Below are 18,531 nucleotides of genomic sequence, written 5' to 3'. Positions count from 1 at the left end.
TTTCCATCAATAACTGAAAGCATTGCAGCATGGTTCACATATTACATAGATGAAACCCACAATAAACTCATCTTACTTACCGCCGTACGGGCAGGGATCTCCTCCTGGAGTTCAGGGTGGGATAATCCTCGCCTCCGAGTCCTTAATAGAATTGAAACTTTCTGTTACGTTAGCTAGAAAATATTTCATTCTATGTCAGGACTGGAGGCGAGGATTATGCTTGTTCAAAGCTTGCCCACAACAAAATGAGCCACGTTCAAGATCGGTTTAAAATAGAACCGTTTGAACGTGGAGTCTGAAGACCAATCGGCTGCGTTTAGAATATCTTCTAAACACGCCCCCAGGCTGAAAGCCTTTGAGGCTATGGCACCTCGCGCCGAGTGCGCACCAAGCTGGCTAAGGCTGATGCCTGCTTCCTGCATCACCCAGCGAACCCATCTAGCTATAGTGGGTGAAGAGACTGCCTTAAAAGGCTTCCGCAAAGAAATAAGAAGCTGCCTCTCTCCAGGAGGCCTATACTCTACAGTCATTTCCTCATACACCTCAAGACAATTGACCACACATAGCTTCGGGGAATCTGGAAATTGTGGATAGGAAATCGATCTAGAATGGCACTTCGTGCGTCTGAGCAGGGTGAAAGTCACTCCGTCCGGAGTAAAAATCCTGCTGAAATGTCCAATGCCCGGACATCCGACACCCGTCCACAAGAGATGAGACAAAGAAGCATGGCCAATTTCACCGATAGTTCCTTCCTAGAAAGGCATATGTTCGGTTGCCATGACAAGAAAAGGTTAAGAACTTGATTCACATGCCAGAGAGACGAATAGCGAGGCTCTGGAGGCCAAGACAGGCGAATGCCACACAACAGCCAACAAACCAAAGGGTGTTCACCCACTGGAGATCCGTCTACCGGGACATAGCCCTATAGAAATGGCTGACCTAAAGGTATTGATAGACGGATAAGCCAGACCCTCAGAGGCCAACTGGGCCAAGAAATTCACAACGTGGACCATATCCACAACCAAGGGATCAAAACCCCGTTGTACACACAAACGGGTCCATCTGCCCTATGCAGACCGGTATCTCTTGATAGGACTGTCTGCCCATGCCTTAGAGATAAAGCTCTTAGCCTCTCGCGAAAGGCCAGGGGCTTCCCATCTACCCCTGAAATCCGCCACACCATGAGTCTCAGAGAACTTGTGGACACTAGAGGATGCAGAGACCCATCGGGAGCCGAGAGAAGGTTCGGAAACTGGGGGAGTAGGATTGGAAAATCCCAAGAAAGTTCCAGAAGAACTGGAAACCATACTTGAGACCTCCAGAGGGGAGTGGCGATGATCAGATCTGCCCACTGTCAACGGACCTGGGAAGACTCCCTCGTTATCATCGCAAACGGTGGGAATGCGTAGCTCAGCCCCAAGCTCCAATTCTGGAGGAACGCATCCGTTGCCGCCCCCAGGGGGTATGGACGCCAACTGAAAAACTGGGGAACCTGGTAATCCAGTCTGGATGCCAAAAGTTCCACCGAAAAAGGACCCCAAAGGGCGTTCAACCTCGCAAAAACCGAAGGATCCAGATACCAGAGGCTGGAATCTCTGAAATGGCAGGAATGGAAATCGGCTTCCTGATTGTCCCGGCCCGGAAGATACTCCGCCATGACAGACACCTGATAATCGAGGCAATACTGCCAGAAACTCGCCGCCAGGTCCGACAGGGCCTTCGACCTGCTCCCCCCAAGGTGATTCACATAACGGACCGCTGAGATGTTGTACATCTTCAGGACCACACACGACTGCACTGAATCTTTCGTCCAGCAGCGTACTGCAAAGGACCCCGCCAGAAATTCCAAACAGTTTATGTGTAACTTCTGTTCTTTGGGAGACCACAACCCTCCTGTAGAAAGGTCCCCGCATCTGGTGCCCCAGCCGAGCCTGCTGGCGTCCGATTCTATGACCATATCCGGAGCGGAACCAAAAATTGCTCTTCCGTTCCAAGCCTCCATGTGCTCCAACCACCACTGAATCTCGGACCGTGCCTCGTCGGACAAGGGGATCTTGTGAAACCCTTTCCGTAGGAAAAACCCTTTCAGTTGTTGCAGGGCTCTGTAATGGAGGTGGCCCGGAAAGATGGTTTGGATGGAGGCGGATAAAAGGCCTACCATCCGAGCAAGCTGCGGGAGGGAAATGAGTGATTTGGCAAGAACCCGCCCCAGCTTGTGCCGAATCTGTGTCACCTTCCTGCCCGGAAGGCTGAGAGTGGATGCGTTGGAGTCTATCACGAATCCCAAGAATGTAATGGTCTGAACAGGTTTCAATAGTGATTATCCCTTTTTCCTCGCATGAGGTAAAAGTTGCCGAATCTGGACTGATCTTGGTATTGTCCGGAGCCCTTCTGGGTTGGTCTGGCATTGTTGACGACCGTCCGAGCAGCCCCTTCCTCAGCCAGCCCCGCGAAAAACACGGGGAAACACCTTTTTGATGGTAGACTGAGCCAAGTCCAGGGAAGTAAAAGTGTTTACAATTTTGCCCAGTTCTTTAACAAAGGGCTCTCCAAACAGCCCTGTGCGACCCGGCCCGCCTCAGAATCTGCCAGGTCCCCCAGTTTCGGGTCGATCTTGATGAGAAGGGACCGGCGGAGTGCTGTTTAAAGGGCACAGTTAGCGTTGTCCATAAATATGATCACTCGTTGAGCCCAGCCTGACAAGGTCTCGGGTGAAATAATGGAACCTGACTCCTTTGCCTCCTCCGCCATGTCAAGTCTTCTAGTAATTGGGCCTAGGGCATCCAGTAGCTTATCCTGGCAGGCCCTCCCGGATCTATCTATGTCCTTCTTGGGGTCCCTTATAAATTTCGGGAGGAAAGTACCCATACGGGGATCTATCTCGGGCGTAAGAGCTACCTTACCGTCCAAGGAGGGGCGTGGACATTCCACCCGCAGACAAATACGGGCCTCTTTCTCAAGGGGACGACGAATATGGGAGGCCACATAGGCTGCTACCTTATCGACTGGTGTCCACTCGGAGGACCTAGGGTGAACAATATCATTCGGATCGAACATATCCGAGGTACTCGGAGGATCCTGGGAGGTACCAGGGAGGGCCTGTGGAACTGGAATTGCCAGGTGGGGGGGAGGGGCCTGATCCGATACCACAGCTGGAGCCAGGGCAGAAGGCACCTCAGGAAGAGGCACAGGACGACTGGCCAGGAAAGCCTGTCTAAGGCGATCAAAAGCATCAGTATCCACCCCTGCTTCACGGGACATTTTAGATGGCGGAGAACCCACTGGGACCTGAGATGTAGTAGTGGACGGGACCTGGGGTAGAGGAGCAAGTTGCAGGGACAGTTGGGCAAAAGCTTGCTGAATTTTTCGTGAAAATCTATCCTCTAATTGGGACATGGCCTGGTCCACTGCCCTATAAATAGAAGTGTCTACCGCCTCGTAAAAGGCGTCTCCCCATATATATCAGCAAGAGGGTCTTCCTCTTCCTCATTGTAATCTTCATAATATTCCATACCAGGAGGCTTCTGAAATTACATTAAGGCAACTCCCGTAGGACCCAAACACAGAGGCCTTAAAAGGCTGGGTGTCAACCTAAATACTTTTGAAGCGGTAAAACTGCCAATCACCGGGTACAAGCCCGAGGGACTGAATACTGGTAACAATATTTTTGAAAAACAACCCCCTGGATCAGGGCGAACTGGTCTGGGTGAAAGTCCCTAGTTTCAGTGCTAAGCAATACAAGACCTCTGTCACGATGCGTTCACCCACCGCAGTGGAATACTGGCTCTTCCGCGTCAAAAGCTGACAGGGTGCGAGGGAAGAGCGTGGAAACCAAGGAGCAGCGAGGCGTTGTTAATTATCCCTGCCTCTCAGCTCTACAACCTTGCAGCGTACAACCTCAGACCAGGGGCCCGCTGTGACAGAGGCGCGACATTTGAAACTCCCTGAAGAGAGTTCCAACGTTGCGCCGCACCATGAAGGCTCCCGCGCCCTCTGGCGGCGGGAGGACCGGGCACCAACCAGCACACAGCCGCGTAGGTACGAACGCGACCATACCCGCGGCTTGCCTCCCCGCAGCGCAGCCCCTGCTGCGGGAGGCGCACACAGAAACACTGAGCGTCGAACAAAAGAAACTAAAATGTTTCACCGGGCGCGACGGCGCAAACCAAGGAAACTTAACCTCCGATGCAGTAACCCGTCAGAAGCCCACAAAAGGAACCCAAGCAGGGTAGCGATGACGATAGGAAATACAAAGCACCTTAAACTCTACAATAGAGCAAACAACAAGCGGAACACATTACAAAACAGTATAAATCATCAATCAGGAACATTTCCAACCGCAAATGCGCATAAAACACAGCACTAGACAGTTAAAGAACTGAAGAGTACTTATCTTGCAGCGTTGCAGGGAAGAAAGAGGAGGAGAGAACACAGTAGATGGACTATGTTGGGCTTCCTTGGCCCTTATCGGACAATGTATTTGGGACTTATGATTGGCTATTGCCATGTAGTTTTCTTGTTCTACTTCACTTCCTTTTGGTTCATGGGAAGTGTAGTGTTTGTGGTTGTCTTTGCTGCTATGCAATAAAGTGGAGAAAGAAGGCATAGTCCTCGCCACCAGTCCTGACATAGAATTTGTAACCACTAGCAACTTTCTTTAGAATTAGTTTTCTTGAAATTGCAAGGTTGTATTGTCCCCTAAACCCCAAATCCCTGTTGCACATGTTGCAGCGGTGACTGTCTTGGCATTATATAATGTTATCATATCTGGTATTCGCTATAGACCCATGCTTGGCGGCAAATCTGGAAATATCCTGTTTGTTCCTAATCACATTAGTAACGCAGGATTCTCTTTGCATTTTCCATACCCCATTTTCTGAAAACCTAAGGCCTAGGTAGTAGAAGTGCTTTGTGACCTTGATCCTAACTCCTCTTAAAAAGGAGGGAAAGGACCTCCCTTTTTCACTGGTGCCGGGAACTGGGTTTGAGTCTCGGTAATGACGCAAAAAACATTCTGTGATTCTGGGCAAATCACTTAATCTCCCCGTGCCTAACAAAAATGAATGTGTGCCCTCATGTAACATAACTTGTGCTATATAAAGCGCTCTGATACCCGATTCGGATTCTAGTCAAGTTCGCGCGATATAAAACACAGAAAAAAATAAAAAATTCCTTCCACAAATTAATAGAATTAATAAGAACTTAGAAGCTAGTTGGGGTTAATGCTAATAGAATGGCGTCATTGGCATATGATAGGATTGGTACCGATCTAGTCTCTGCTCTAGGAAGAGGACAATAGATCTGATACATTTTTTCTATCTTATGAAGAGAGTGACTAATTCTGTAATGATTTTGGGAGGGTTAAGTATTAGGTCTATGATAATGATGTTGTTTTTGGCAATGTGACATGTTCATCATTTGCCAAGTTAAGCTTTTATTATGGGCAATTCTGGAAAACTGCATCAGCTAATATGCTCCAGGAGAGTTAGGGATAGTGTTGGGTTTGGTAATTCACAGGTGTGAAATTATCACAGAATTATAAGCACCAGCTTTACAAAGGATTTTTCGACTCACAAACCCATTTCTCAAAACCACAGGATTTGCAACTGTAAAATGGCTTTTATGGAAGTATTGAACACATTTTGCAAGTTGGAAAAGTCTTTCTCAATTCAGAACAATATGATTGTTGTTCAAGATAAGTTATGTGGGTGAGAGGCCACCTTAGAAACTCATACAGGCTCCTTTGTGTGTTAAGGCAGCTTAGTTTAAGGGTGAGAAGAGAGGAGCAGTTAGAGCAAAGACATGCAATGAAATTCTGGAACTTCATTATGGCTACAATTTTGCAGTGCTTTTAAAAATTGTGTTTGTTAATTGCTTTCATGACTACCATTTTGATCATTTTTAGGTTTCACCTGTACAGCGCATGTGCTGTGCTTGTGATATCTATTGTTTTTAACATGAATCTTAAAAGAGTCTTACCTTTCGTCACCTTGCTTTTCATTGGCTCCTGTACTTGCCACTTAGCTTTCGTCCATTTCTTTTTGCTGTAGTAAATTTTGCAAAAGGAACAGCTGATGGATGGAATGCTGAACAATACAAACATTCACCCCTCCGTCACGAAGATCTGGGTTTAATCCACCGTTCTTTTGCTCACCACGCCACCCCAGTTTTACCCAACTATATGCAAATCAGTCTTGACGCTGTTCCTTATAGGAGCAGTCCAGCCCGAACTGCCAAGCCAGGTCCTCCCTGAACCAGAAACGTGCATCCTGGGACCGGTTTCGGGGCATCACTCCTCATCAGCCAGGCTACCTTGAATCCAGTGGCGCAGTGAGCACAGGACCCATGTCTGGGCATACCCTTCCCACTTAGGGCGACAAATGCAAAAGGAACAAATGATGGAAGGAATGCTGAACAATGCAAACATTCACCCCCAGTCACAAAGACCTGGGTTTAATCCATCGTTCTTTTGCTCACCAAGCCATATGCAAATCAGTCTTGACCCTGTTCCTAATTGGAACAGCTTCAAAAAACGAGAGTTTCCCAAAGAACCAGAAAGGACTGGGTATAAACAGTAACAAAAAAAGGCAATTCCTTTCAGTGTTATTAATTTTCTGTATGTTGTGGAAAAGTAAATTTTGTCATGTTCTGTGTCCCTACGTGTCATCCATCATATGTTATGTGTGCATGACCAATATGCATATGTTATTCCCCATGTCCGATTAAAGACGCAATTATAGTTGTGTCCACCTCTGATATGCCATTTCCCAGTCCTCATGAATAATATGAGTGTCAGGCCTATGTAAAGCTACGTTGCCACGTTTCTCAGTGTGCACGTTATTTCATTATAAAGTCCCCGTTTCTAGGCCTCAACAGGGCCCGGACATCAGATTCAGCCCCTGTCTCCTGAAGCCTCGCTGAGGAGCGATACAGCCCCCACCTGTATCCTCGACCCTTCACTTACTTCCTGCCTCGCAGTGCCCGGTGCAGCTTGGCTCTGCCTCCGAGTCTGCCAAGACTATGTTATGATTCCAGCTATCAGTTTAGTCCTCCTTCTCTGCATTCCTAAGCTACTGAACTGCATCAATAGTTTCCGTCATTGTCTAGCCTATGCGGCTCCATGTTAAGAGAAATACTGTATTTAATGGTCATTTAATATTCTTCATCACGCACTACATGTAGAATAAATGCATGCTCCAGTCTTAGAGTCAGTTAGCTTTTCCCCTCATGACTTCTAGTTTGTATCAACATGTTCCCTAAACATCAGATACTAGATAGGGTTTAGGTACATGTCGCTCCGACCCTCCAGACTTTAGTCTCTGCTCCTAGCACAGAGTTCATAGCCCCCAGCTTCTCCTAGTAACACGTCATTGTCAGTTTGCGCGCACCATTAGGTTAGAGGTCCCGGCTCCTTAGGTAGCCCCCTCCAATGTTTCCGCCCATTTCATGACATATTCTATTACGTTTGCATCACATGTCTATGTATACGCCCTGTTACACCTCCTTTGTACCGTTATCTTTCGCGACTGCTACACGTCACACCTACTGCTCCACCCACTGCTACGCCCATTGCAATGTAATGCTATGTGTTTGCGTTATGTATATATGCTCATGTAATGTTATTAAATGTTAGAGCTAGCCATTCCAGATCCTGTCCCCGGCAGCTGCCGGGCCATGCTAGTCCTTGCCATTCTGTTCCTATGCAGGTTGTCCTGTCCCTGTCCTTTATGCTGTAATAAACCTGCAAAACTCCCACTACCTCGAATCTTGACTCTTATTTTATTGAGCTATCTGTTATTCATTCATTCATTCAAAAATAGATCCGGTATTATTTATTTATATACCACATAATGGCGCCCGAACAGGGACTTGCCCTTTCCCCACGCGTCGGTGAAGCCACGCCGACCCCCTGACCCTCTGCAGTCGTGACGGAACTCTTCTGCGCAGTGGCAGATATTTCTGCTCAAGTATCCCTCAGGCCCACGGAGGAGACGGAGGAGGCGGTCCAGCATCCAGACGAGACGGTGGAGGAACGCGGCGAGTCCCGACCAGAGCCCAAGCCAAGAGTCCAAGGTCCGAGGTATCCGGAGGTCCACCCGTAATTGGAGTCCGAAGTTCGTCGTCATCGTCGTAGCAGTGCAGTCCAGTCCGAGGCCTTCCGTTCTTGCTGCCCGGTGAGTACCGTTACTGGGGTGGTATCTAGACAGGGTCAATCTAATTGACTCTGGTCTGTGGGTTGGTGGTACACAGTCCCACAAACGAAGTGTTCACTTCGGTGGATACGGGTCCTGACGTGTCTCATTAAGAGACCGGTAAGTTTCGTACTGTTTCAGCAGTGCATCTAGTTCCTGTTCTAGTCAGTTCTGTTCTCGAGAAAATTCATGTATTCTGTGTTCCGTATTCCCGGTAGTATTCTGTTCGAACTGTTATTTTAAATGTTTTTCATGTATTTCAATGTCGTGGTATGAATGAGGTATAAGTATCGTGTTTATTGTGTATTGTATTGTGTCTAGATTACAGTTCAGTCATGCCCATATTTTCCAAGTTACGTCAGTTAAAAACTAGAAAGGGTCTGCTGGAAGCAGCAGTTCCCGTCCCGCCTAGGGACAGTCCAGGTCACTTTATGTATCAGAAACATGGCATAAGTGCCATATTGTATCTAGATTTATGGGTAGAGTATACCAAACAGTTAGAAGAAAAGTATAGATGGCCCGTATCGGGTACATGGGATGCCGAATGCATCATGCGAGTAGAAGAAGCATTATGGAAAAAGAAAGCCAGACAGTCACAGAAAGATGCCATCGAGTTATGGCGCAAAGAAGCTCATAAAAGAACTGAAAAAGAAATCAGAAAGTCAGAATTAAGTAGAGAATCCTTAGAGCGAGCCCGAGAAAAAGAATTAATCGAGATAGGTGAACAAGTCAAAGCCGAACAGTCAGACAGACAGAGGCATGCCCTTATTAAGGGTATGTATCCTCTTCTTGCCGAGGGCTTGCCAAAAGCGACCCCGGAGGCATCCAGTAATTTTCCGCCACCATTAGTTCCGACCAAGCTACGTCACAAGCCTACCGCAGCTGATATTTTTATTTCGTCCTATCTGGACGACACAGTCCCAGAATATGCAAATCCTGTCCGCACTCCGCCCGTCCCTGTAAACCAGGTAATTCCTGCTCCCCCAGATACCGGGGTGCCCTTAACAGCCCCCCCGGGTCAGCCCGCCATACAAGTCCAGCCCACGTTACAATTACCCACCCTGCCAGGACGAAAAGCATCAGTTGATGATTCTAGTTTAGTGGCCGCAGGAGGAAGTCTTCCTCAAACCCCGCCGCCACACAAGCGTTTATCAGCACTCGAATTACATGCTCAAGCATCACAGCGTACTCCTAAGAGTAATAAATCTGTTGCAGAAATCAGGCAAACCCTTGGCGAATGTGCCTATGACCCAGTTCCAGGCGAGTTTAATATGGTTTTATATTCAGTACGCGTAAGGAGGGTGACCGAGTATCTAGTCACCCTACCAAACATGAAAGAAGATCTAGACAGGATATATCGTTTCATCCGTACAGGGGATGACCCAGGAAGTATTAGTGATGCCATGTCTCAAAGGAAAGCCGAGATTCAGCGCATGATATTAAAGTTCTTAATTAACTGTCTAATAAGAGAACAAGATTACCCGTCTAAAGACCCGGAAGAAATGAAAACTCTAACAAAGTGGAGTGATAATATAGCCGAAGGAAAGCACAATACCATTAGTGCCATGGAAAGTATGTATAAGAAAATCCGTAGAGAGATAATAAAGATACACGAACAGCGTAAAGCAGCACAAGTAAGCGAGAAAGAAAGTATCTCTGATCCTGAAGAGGAAGAGGATGAGAATACCGCCAGAATAGCGTATGTAGGAAAACCTAGATTTCCAGATCGCCATTTACGCCTAGAACACAAGTCCATTTTCCATCATTCAGCACCAGAACAAGGTTCCCTAGAACAAGTATTCCAAGCTACCGATCACATTCTGAAATCACGAATCGGTTATAGTGAGTTAAGTACCATACATGAACAAGAAATAGTTCGGTCAGCAGTCCGATGGATTACTGATTCTACCACTTTTCCAGACGAAATAGTGGCACAAATGTTTCTGAAAATGCCCCCAGCCGAGCAGCGACTGGTGGGTATGTATATGATTCAGCACCTCATTACTCTGTATGAGGGTCAACATTCTGATCCAGGCCCGTTACATGATATCCTGAACGAGTTACTCCAGTACAGATGGAGAGGTCTAGGTACCGATTTAATTAGTGTGATTCTAGAACAGCGCCACAAATATAGAACATTTTTGAACCCGCATTTTGTCCATGTCTCACCCCCAGAAAGTAAATCATTTTACATAGATAGACAGAATCCATTACGAGAAGTCCACCCAGTCAGAGGAGCGGGTGGCGAAATGCAGCGAGTGTTTGTATACACTCCGATCACAAAGATGGAACTCCTCGAAATGAAGAAATTAATTCCCTGTCATGACAAAGATCCAGCAGGGTTCCATAGAGAATTAAAAGACATGCTCCGTATGGGAGAATACACGTACCCGGATATCATTAAAATGTTAAAGGTTCTGCTGCCCGCAGGGGTGTATGAAAAGCTAAAGGAAAAAGAATGGGAGGTGGGAGAGAAAAAGATAGATTGGGCAGTCCTAGAAGCAGAAGATAAGATACGTGTACCAGGTACTGGTCTTGGAGAGAAATGTAAAGAATTACCAGAATTATTAATTCAAGCTTTACCCAGATTATTAACAACGAGAAAAGAAGACTGGGATGCAATCTCAGCCTGTAAACAGAAACAAGATGAAGATATTAGTGATTTTTATTCTAGGTTTGAAAAATGTTTCAGTATCAACAGTGGCCTCAAGACAAGTAGTGAGTCATATCCTCACCTGTTTGTTACTAAATTAGTCGAGAATTCAAGTCCACAAGTTAAAAACCGAGTTCTGAAAGTCGAAAGTACCTGGCAAGCTAATACTCCGTCCCAGATGCTCCAGATGCTCCAGTATCACCAGAATAGAATCAGAGAAGAACAAGAACACGAAAGAAAACGTATGAAAGATACGAAAATGAAAGTACTAGTTGCACAATCTGTTCCTCAAGACAGTCAAAAGAGGGGTCCAAATCAAGCTAGTCATCCTGCAGCACCCGTTAAAGGGAACTGCAATTATTGTAAACAGCCAGGTCATTTTATAAATGAGTGTGCAGTTCTGAAACATAACATAGCTACTGGTAAGACTAAAGAAAGACCACGTCCGCCTAGACAAGAGCAAGTTTCACAGACTCCTCAGCCACAGAATGCACCACAGACAGTTACAGCACCGCAGCCTATTGCTGCAACCCAGCATGTTACATCGCAGATGTACCAGTATGCACAGTCTGAGTATCCAGAGTACCAGCCATATTCATGAAACAGCCTAGAGAGGGAGGTAGGCTTGCCTCTCATCGAGATACCTGTAGATCAAGAAGGTCCCTATGTTCACAGTCAAGTATTAGGGAAAGACAGAAAGTTTTTGATTGATACAGGGGCAAGTAGGACCACAATTAGTCACGCCGAAGTTCCAGGGGCTCCGCTCTCAGGCTCAAGAAATGTTTCCCTTGGATTTTCAGGAAAACCTATCGTAAATGAGATCTCAAAGCCAGTTACTTTAGAAGTAGGTCCATTGTCCCGTACTACTGATCTGTTACTTACTAAGTCATGTCCAGAAAATCTATTAGGCATTAAAACACTGAAAGAGTTAGGTGCAGTTATATGCTGTTCCCCAGAGGGAATACGATTGTTCCTACGTGACTTTAAGGGTCACTATGTATTACGAGATTTTGATTCAAGACTGTCTAATGTCCCACAGCATTTATGGGCGCAAGGTCCAACTGATGTAGGTTATATGCAAATCACACCCTATCGTGTGACTCTCAAACCAGGTGTAGTGTTACCACGAATCAGACAGTATAGATTGCCACCTGAGGCTGTAGCAGCCTTATCCAAAATTATAGACGAGCTCATGGCTCAAGGAGTAGTTGTAGAAACTGACTCCAATGTATGTAACTCTCCGATCATTCCAGTCATGAAACGTACTGATCCAAATGCACCCCCAGTATATCGATTAGTGATTGATTTACGGGAACTTAACAAATGTATTATTCCTCAGTACCCAGTTGTCCCAGATATCTCTTCCCTATTGACAGCCATTGATTCCGAAGCCATGTTCTTTACTGTAATCGATCTTAAGAATGCATTTTTTAGTGTTCCGATTCATCCAGATAGCCAGTTTCTTTTCGGATTTTGTTTAAATGGAAGGAGCTATATGTTTACACGAGCTCCTCAAGGTTTCACAGAAAGCCCTAGTATTTACAGCCAAGCACTTAAGAGACAACTTGACAACATTCATATGCCAACTGACACTGCCCTGCTCCAGTATGTCGATGATCTATTGATCACAGCCCGTTCTGAACGTGACTGCGAGCGAGCGTCACTGACGGTTCTGTATTTCCTAGCCGAGATGGGGCACAAGGTGTCCCCTTCGAAGCTTCAATTCTGTGTCCAGCAAGTGGTCTACTTAGGACACTTACTGTCCAAGAGGGGTAGGCAGTTGACACCAGACCGTATCCAGTTGATAGCGAGTCTTCCTCAGCCCAGGACCCAGAAGGAGGTACGTGCCTTTATCGGCCTTACTTCTTATTGCCGACAATGGATTCCTCAGTATGCATTTCTAGCCAAGCCACTGATACAGTTAACGACACAGGAGGCAGCCGCAATGACTGTCCTCCCTTGGACATCTGAACATACACTTAGTTTCAACGAGTTAAAGAAAGCTTTATGTCAAGCTCCAGTCCTAGCTACACCGAACTACAGTAAGCCTTTTACACTTTTCGTCACTGAACGCGAAGGTACAGCATTATCTGTTCTCACACAAGATCAAGCAGGACAGTACAAGCCGTGTGCTTACTTTTCTAGCACACTAGATCCGGTCGCCCAGGCTTTGCCTGCGTGCCTCAAGTCAGTTGCAGCCACAGCACTAGCTATCAGACAAAGTGATTCCATAGTTTTAGGACACTCCCTGACAGTACAAGTTCCACACTCCGTGGAAGTTCTTTTAAATAGAACACAAACACAGCACTTGACAATTGCACGTCTAACAGGTTATGAATTGACACTGTTTCAGCCACACATAGAAATCAGACGCTGCAACGTCCTGAATCCTGCTACACTGTTACCATCAGTTAATCCAAATTCTGCCACACACGACTGTGTGGAAGTAGTCAACATTACGACAAAACCAAGACAAGACCTGACAGACATTCCGTTACCAGATCCCGACCTGACACTTTATGTGGATGGTTCATGTATGAGGACTAGTACAGGAGATTTAGTTGCCGCGTATGCAGTGACTACTGACACTGAGGTTATTGAGACACACCGCATTGACACTCTGTCCGCTCAAGCAGCAGAGCTAGTTGCTCTGACACAAGCCTGCATACACGCCAAGAACCTGAAAGTTAATGTTTACACAGATTCACGCTACGCATTTGGAGTCGTACACGACTTCGGAGTGCTCTGGCAGGAGAGAGGTTTCATGACTTCTCATGGGACCAAGATTCAGCATGGTCTCCTTATTCAAGCTCTGTTAGATGCCATACATTTACCGACCTCCATTGCTATTATGAAATGCAAAGCACATACGAAAGTTACTGACATTATTTCCCAGGGTAATGATCTAGCAGATCGCACAGCCAAGCTTACAGCACAGACTCTAGACATTCAAGTTAATCCGACACAGACACATACTCCAGATCCGACTACATGTATGACAGTTAAGGACCCTACACAAGATGTCATAGATATCCAGTTACATGCTACTCCCGATGAAATGAAGAAATGGTCCGAACAAGGAGGGGTCCAGACAGATCAAGGATGGGTGACGAAGGGAAGAACCACATGGTTTCTCCCCGACTCTATGGTTCAAGTCATTATTAATACCGCACATAGTCCAGCACACTTAGGAGAAAAAGCAATGTTAGACAGTATCCAGAACATTTGGTTCAACAAGCATTTACGAGCTGCAGCCAAGCAGAAAGTCCGTACCTGTATGATATGTTGTCAGTTTAATCCAGGTAAAAGTGTCCCGGTGGAACAAGGTGGATTCCAGCCCCCTGACCACCCTTTTGAGGTCCTCCAGATGGATTATATTCAGATGGAGCGATGTCGAGGTTTCAAGTATGTCCTTGTAGTTGTATGCGCTTTGTCCAGATGGACAGAAGCATATCCAGTCCCAGATTACACAGCCGCGACCACTGCCAAGCAGTTGGTTCGTGAGTTTTTCCCTCGATATGGACTCCCTAGAGTCGTATATTCTGATAACGGCCAACCATTCTCCTCAGAGTTAATGAAGCACGTTTCCCTGTTGTTAGGGTACCAGTGGAAGTTTCATTGTGTACGCCATCCTGAAGCAGCCGGTCTCGTTGAGAGACATAATCAGACTCTGAAAATCCGAATTGCTAAAATATGTAAAGACAAGGGTGTGGACTGGCTAGTAGCTCTGCCAGTTGCTTTGTTTTATATGCGCATGGTCGCACATTCCAGATCAGGTCTGTCCCCGTATGAGGTCGTATTCGGCCGCCCCCCTAACATGTGGGGTACTCCTAGACCCCGAAGTATTACTGATGTTTCATGTAATATGCTGACAGATTACCTAGCTTCCTTGATGTCTGCCCTCAACTCATGTCGTTCACAGGTTGCCGCCGCATTTCCAGACAATACCGAGGTGGCACCGCATGAAATCGTTCCAGGTTCGATGGTACTCGTGCGGAACTTCGACAGATCAAGTCCGCTGGAGCCACGTTGGAAGGAGCCCCGTCAGGTCCTCCTCACCACCCGTACAGCTGTGAAATTGGAAGGACGCCGCGGCTGGGTGCACCTTTCGCACGTCAAGAAATTCTACGGATTAAAACCGGTCTCTAAGAACATTTCCCAGGATATCAAGACTTGTCAAAACATTGTTCCTAAGGACTGTCCCGCAAATGACATTGATACAACCCCTCCCTTGGTAGAGAAAACTCCGCAGCAGGAGTATAAGCAAAAACTCCGGTCTAGTAAAATAAGTCAGTCAGTTTGATTGTCTAAGTCCTCCCCTAGGTGAAACGGTTAGACTGTTTCTGATATGTATAAAATAGACCCCCATAGTGAGAGACTTAGTCAAAACTCAAACCGATGTATCGTTTTTCTAAGTTTCATATTATTTCTCAGCATAATGATTTCCTGCACTAGTTACGCATTTTTCCTGTGTTTTCCAGTTCCTCATGTAAATAAGCATTCTAATGTTACAGTAGAGCACACGTTTAGTGATCTGCCTCCTCATGAATATTCATACCGCCTCGCGATGCGTAACAATACATTTATCCGCATGTTACATTATTCACACCAGACCAGCAATGCCACTAATTGTTGGGTGTGTGGTCGACTCCCCCCTTTCCAGACACCGAAGGGAGTTCTGCCACTCTTTCCTTATCCATTTTCACATAATGGTTCGTGTGGAGCATGGTCCACGTTAACGTCATCCTCGACAGATATGTCCTTTCTTAACAGCACATGTTTCCCAGACAAGAAAGGTCTTCCCCACAGAACAGGTTTAGACCTAGAAAATGAAGTGTACAATTTAGGTAATTATTCGTCGAATTTCATGGTCCTGAATGTTCAGTCTGATACTACTCCAGATTCTATGGATTCACCTGCTATTTCAGTATTACCAGTCAAAGGCGAATTATGTGTTCGTAGTTATGGTTCTGTACACGTAGGACATAGTGATTGTACTACTATTATCAAGTATAGTGACAGTGGGAAATCTATTTTTAAAGTTTCACGTCATTCTTATTTCGTTTGTGGTCAAACTGCATATGTTCGTCTGCCCCTCGATTGGGAGGGAACCTGTTACATTGCCTTCCTACTGCCACCTGTTTTTCTAGCACCACCTGACTACCATAGGAATTCCTACCTAGTACACACTAGACACAAGAGAAACCTCCCGATTGTCGATTATACTGAGACTGCTGCAGAGCAATTCATTGACATTGATAAAGGTGTTTTCCCTTATTTAGGCACAGTTGTAAATAGTAAGCTAATCCGTAGGTTAACAAGAACCCTTGAAGCTGTAGTAGATGAGACTGCCTCCGCTCTAGGTAACTTAACCGAAGAGCAATCCTTTATGAGAATTGTTGTGCTCCAGAATCGTCTCGTCCTTGACGTCATACTGGCCGATAGGGGCGGGGCCTGTAGAGTCATCGGATCCAGTTGTTGCATTTTCATTCCAAATAACGCGCCGTCTGTTTATTCAGCTATAACCAGACTTCATAAAATTGCCCATCTATTACACCAAGATCCAGGCACCTGGACATGGTCCGGTTGGTTCTGGAATATAATTTCCGCATGGGGATGGAAAGTCTTGTCCTTTCTAGGTATAGCAGTAGCGATCATATTCAGCTGCTGCCTCTGTATACAATGTGGCCCTGCGATTTGCGGCAAGTGTGCTACCTCTTGTATTCCTAGTCTCAAGCCCCGTTCTAAATCCCGTTCCAAGACAATTCGAGATGAACAAATGGTACTGTATGAAATGATAGATGGTATCATGAATATTGATGTTTCCTGATGGAAACGTAGTGACAAGGAGGGAATGTGGAAAAGTAAATTTTGTCATGTTCTGTGTCCCTACGTGTCATCCATCATATGTTATGTGTGCATGACCAATATGCATATGTTATTCCCCATGTCCGATTAAAGACGCAATTATAGTTGTGTCCACCTCTGATATGCCATTTCCCAGTCCTCATGAATAATATGAGTGTCAGGCCTATGTAAAGCTACGTTGCCACGTTTCTCAGTGTGCACGTTATTTCATTATAAAGTCCCCGTTTCTAGGCCTCAACAGGGCCCGGACATCAGATTCAGCCCCTGTCTCCTGAAGCCTCGCTGAGGAGCGATACAGCCCCCACCTGTATCCTCGACCCTTCACTTACTTCCTGCCTCGCAGTGCCCGGTGCAGCTTGGCTCTGCCTCCGAGTCTGCCAAGACTATGTTATGATTCCAGCTATCAGTTTAGTCCTCCTTCTCTGCATTCCTAAGCTACTGAACTGCATCAATAGTTTCCGTCATTGTCTAGCCTATGCGGCTCCATGCTAAGAGAAATACTGTATTTAATGGTCATTTAATATTCTTCATCACGCACTACATGTAGAATAAATGCATGCTCCAGTCTTAGAGTCAGTTAGCTTTTCCCCTCATGACTTCTAGTTTGTATCAACATGTTCCCTAAACATCAGATACTAGATAGGGTTTAGGTACATGTCGCTCCGACCCTCCAGACTTTAGTCTCTGCTCCTAGCACAGAGTTCATAGCCCCCAGCTTCTCCTAGTAACACGTCATTGTCAGTTTGCGCGCACCATTAGGTTAGAGGTCCCGGCTCCTTAGGTAGCCCCCTCCAATGTTTCCGCCCATTTCATGACATATTCTATTACGTTTGCATCACATGTCTATGTATACGCCCTGTTACACCTCCTTTGTACCGTTATCTTTCGCGACTGCTACACGTCACACCTACTGCTCCACCCACTGCTACGCCCATTGCAATGTAATGCTATGTGTTTGCGTTATGTATATATGCTCATGTAATGTTATTAAATGTTAGAGCTAGCCATTCCAGATCCTGTCCCCGGCAGCTGCCGGGCCATGCTAGTCCTTGCCATTCTGTTCCTATGCAGGTTGTCCTGTCCCTGTCCTTTATGCTGTAATAAACCTGCAAAACTCCCACTACCTCGAATCTTGACTCTTATTTTATTGAGCTATCTGTTATTCATTCATTCATTCAAAAATAGATCCGGTATTATTTATTTATATACCACAATGTGACCAATAGGCCTACACGTTAATATGACCTTATAACATGCAATAGTGACACTAATGATTATATCTGTACACCAGTAAGCTTATTCATAACTCTCAGTTATTTATTAGTTCATCAAGTTTTTAGTTAAAAACATTTTTTACATATACACAACACATATTCATGTACCATTTCAAGACAGTTGTATACTCGAATACATGGTGCTACACTAAGTATAATCAAATCCTATACAGTACACATTATCAAGTAGACATCTCGTACATGATAGTTAATTTTTCACATGAAACACAAAATACATCATACCATAAATAAAAACATAATAAAAATCCTTAGTCGACGCGTTTCAGTGCTTTGTTCTGTTGCCACACCTTCTTCAGGACAGATCTTTAAGTTAAAAACAGTGTATCTTCAATCTAAAAATAAATACGTACAATTAGTCTTCTTGTTTTATTTGAAAGTAAAGCTCATTTTAACTAATTTAACTACTGGTTGCAAAGATGGTCACTATTATGTTAAGGAATTATTATACAAGAGGCATTCTTACTTAGATTATGTTGCCTTGAACCATGTTATATGGGGTTCTGGACCAAGCTGAAAACATTCG

Source organism: Lissotriton helveticus, chromosome 2_1 (assembly GCF_964261635.1).
Source record: "Lissotriton helveticus chromosome 2_1, aLisHel1.1, whole genome shotgun sequence".
Classification (NCBI taxonomy): domain Eukaryota; kingdom Metazoa; phylum Chordata; class Amphibia; order Caudata; family Salamandridae; genus Lissotriton; species Lissotriton helveticus.
This window is presented reverse-complemented; position numbering follows the sequence as displayed.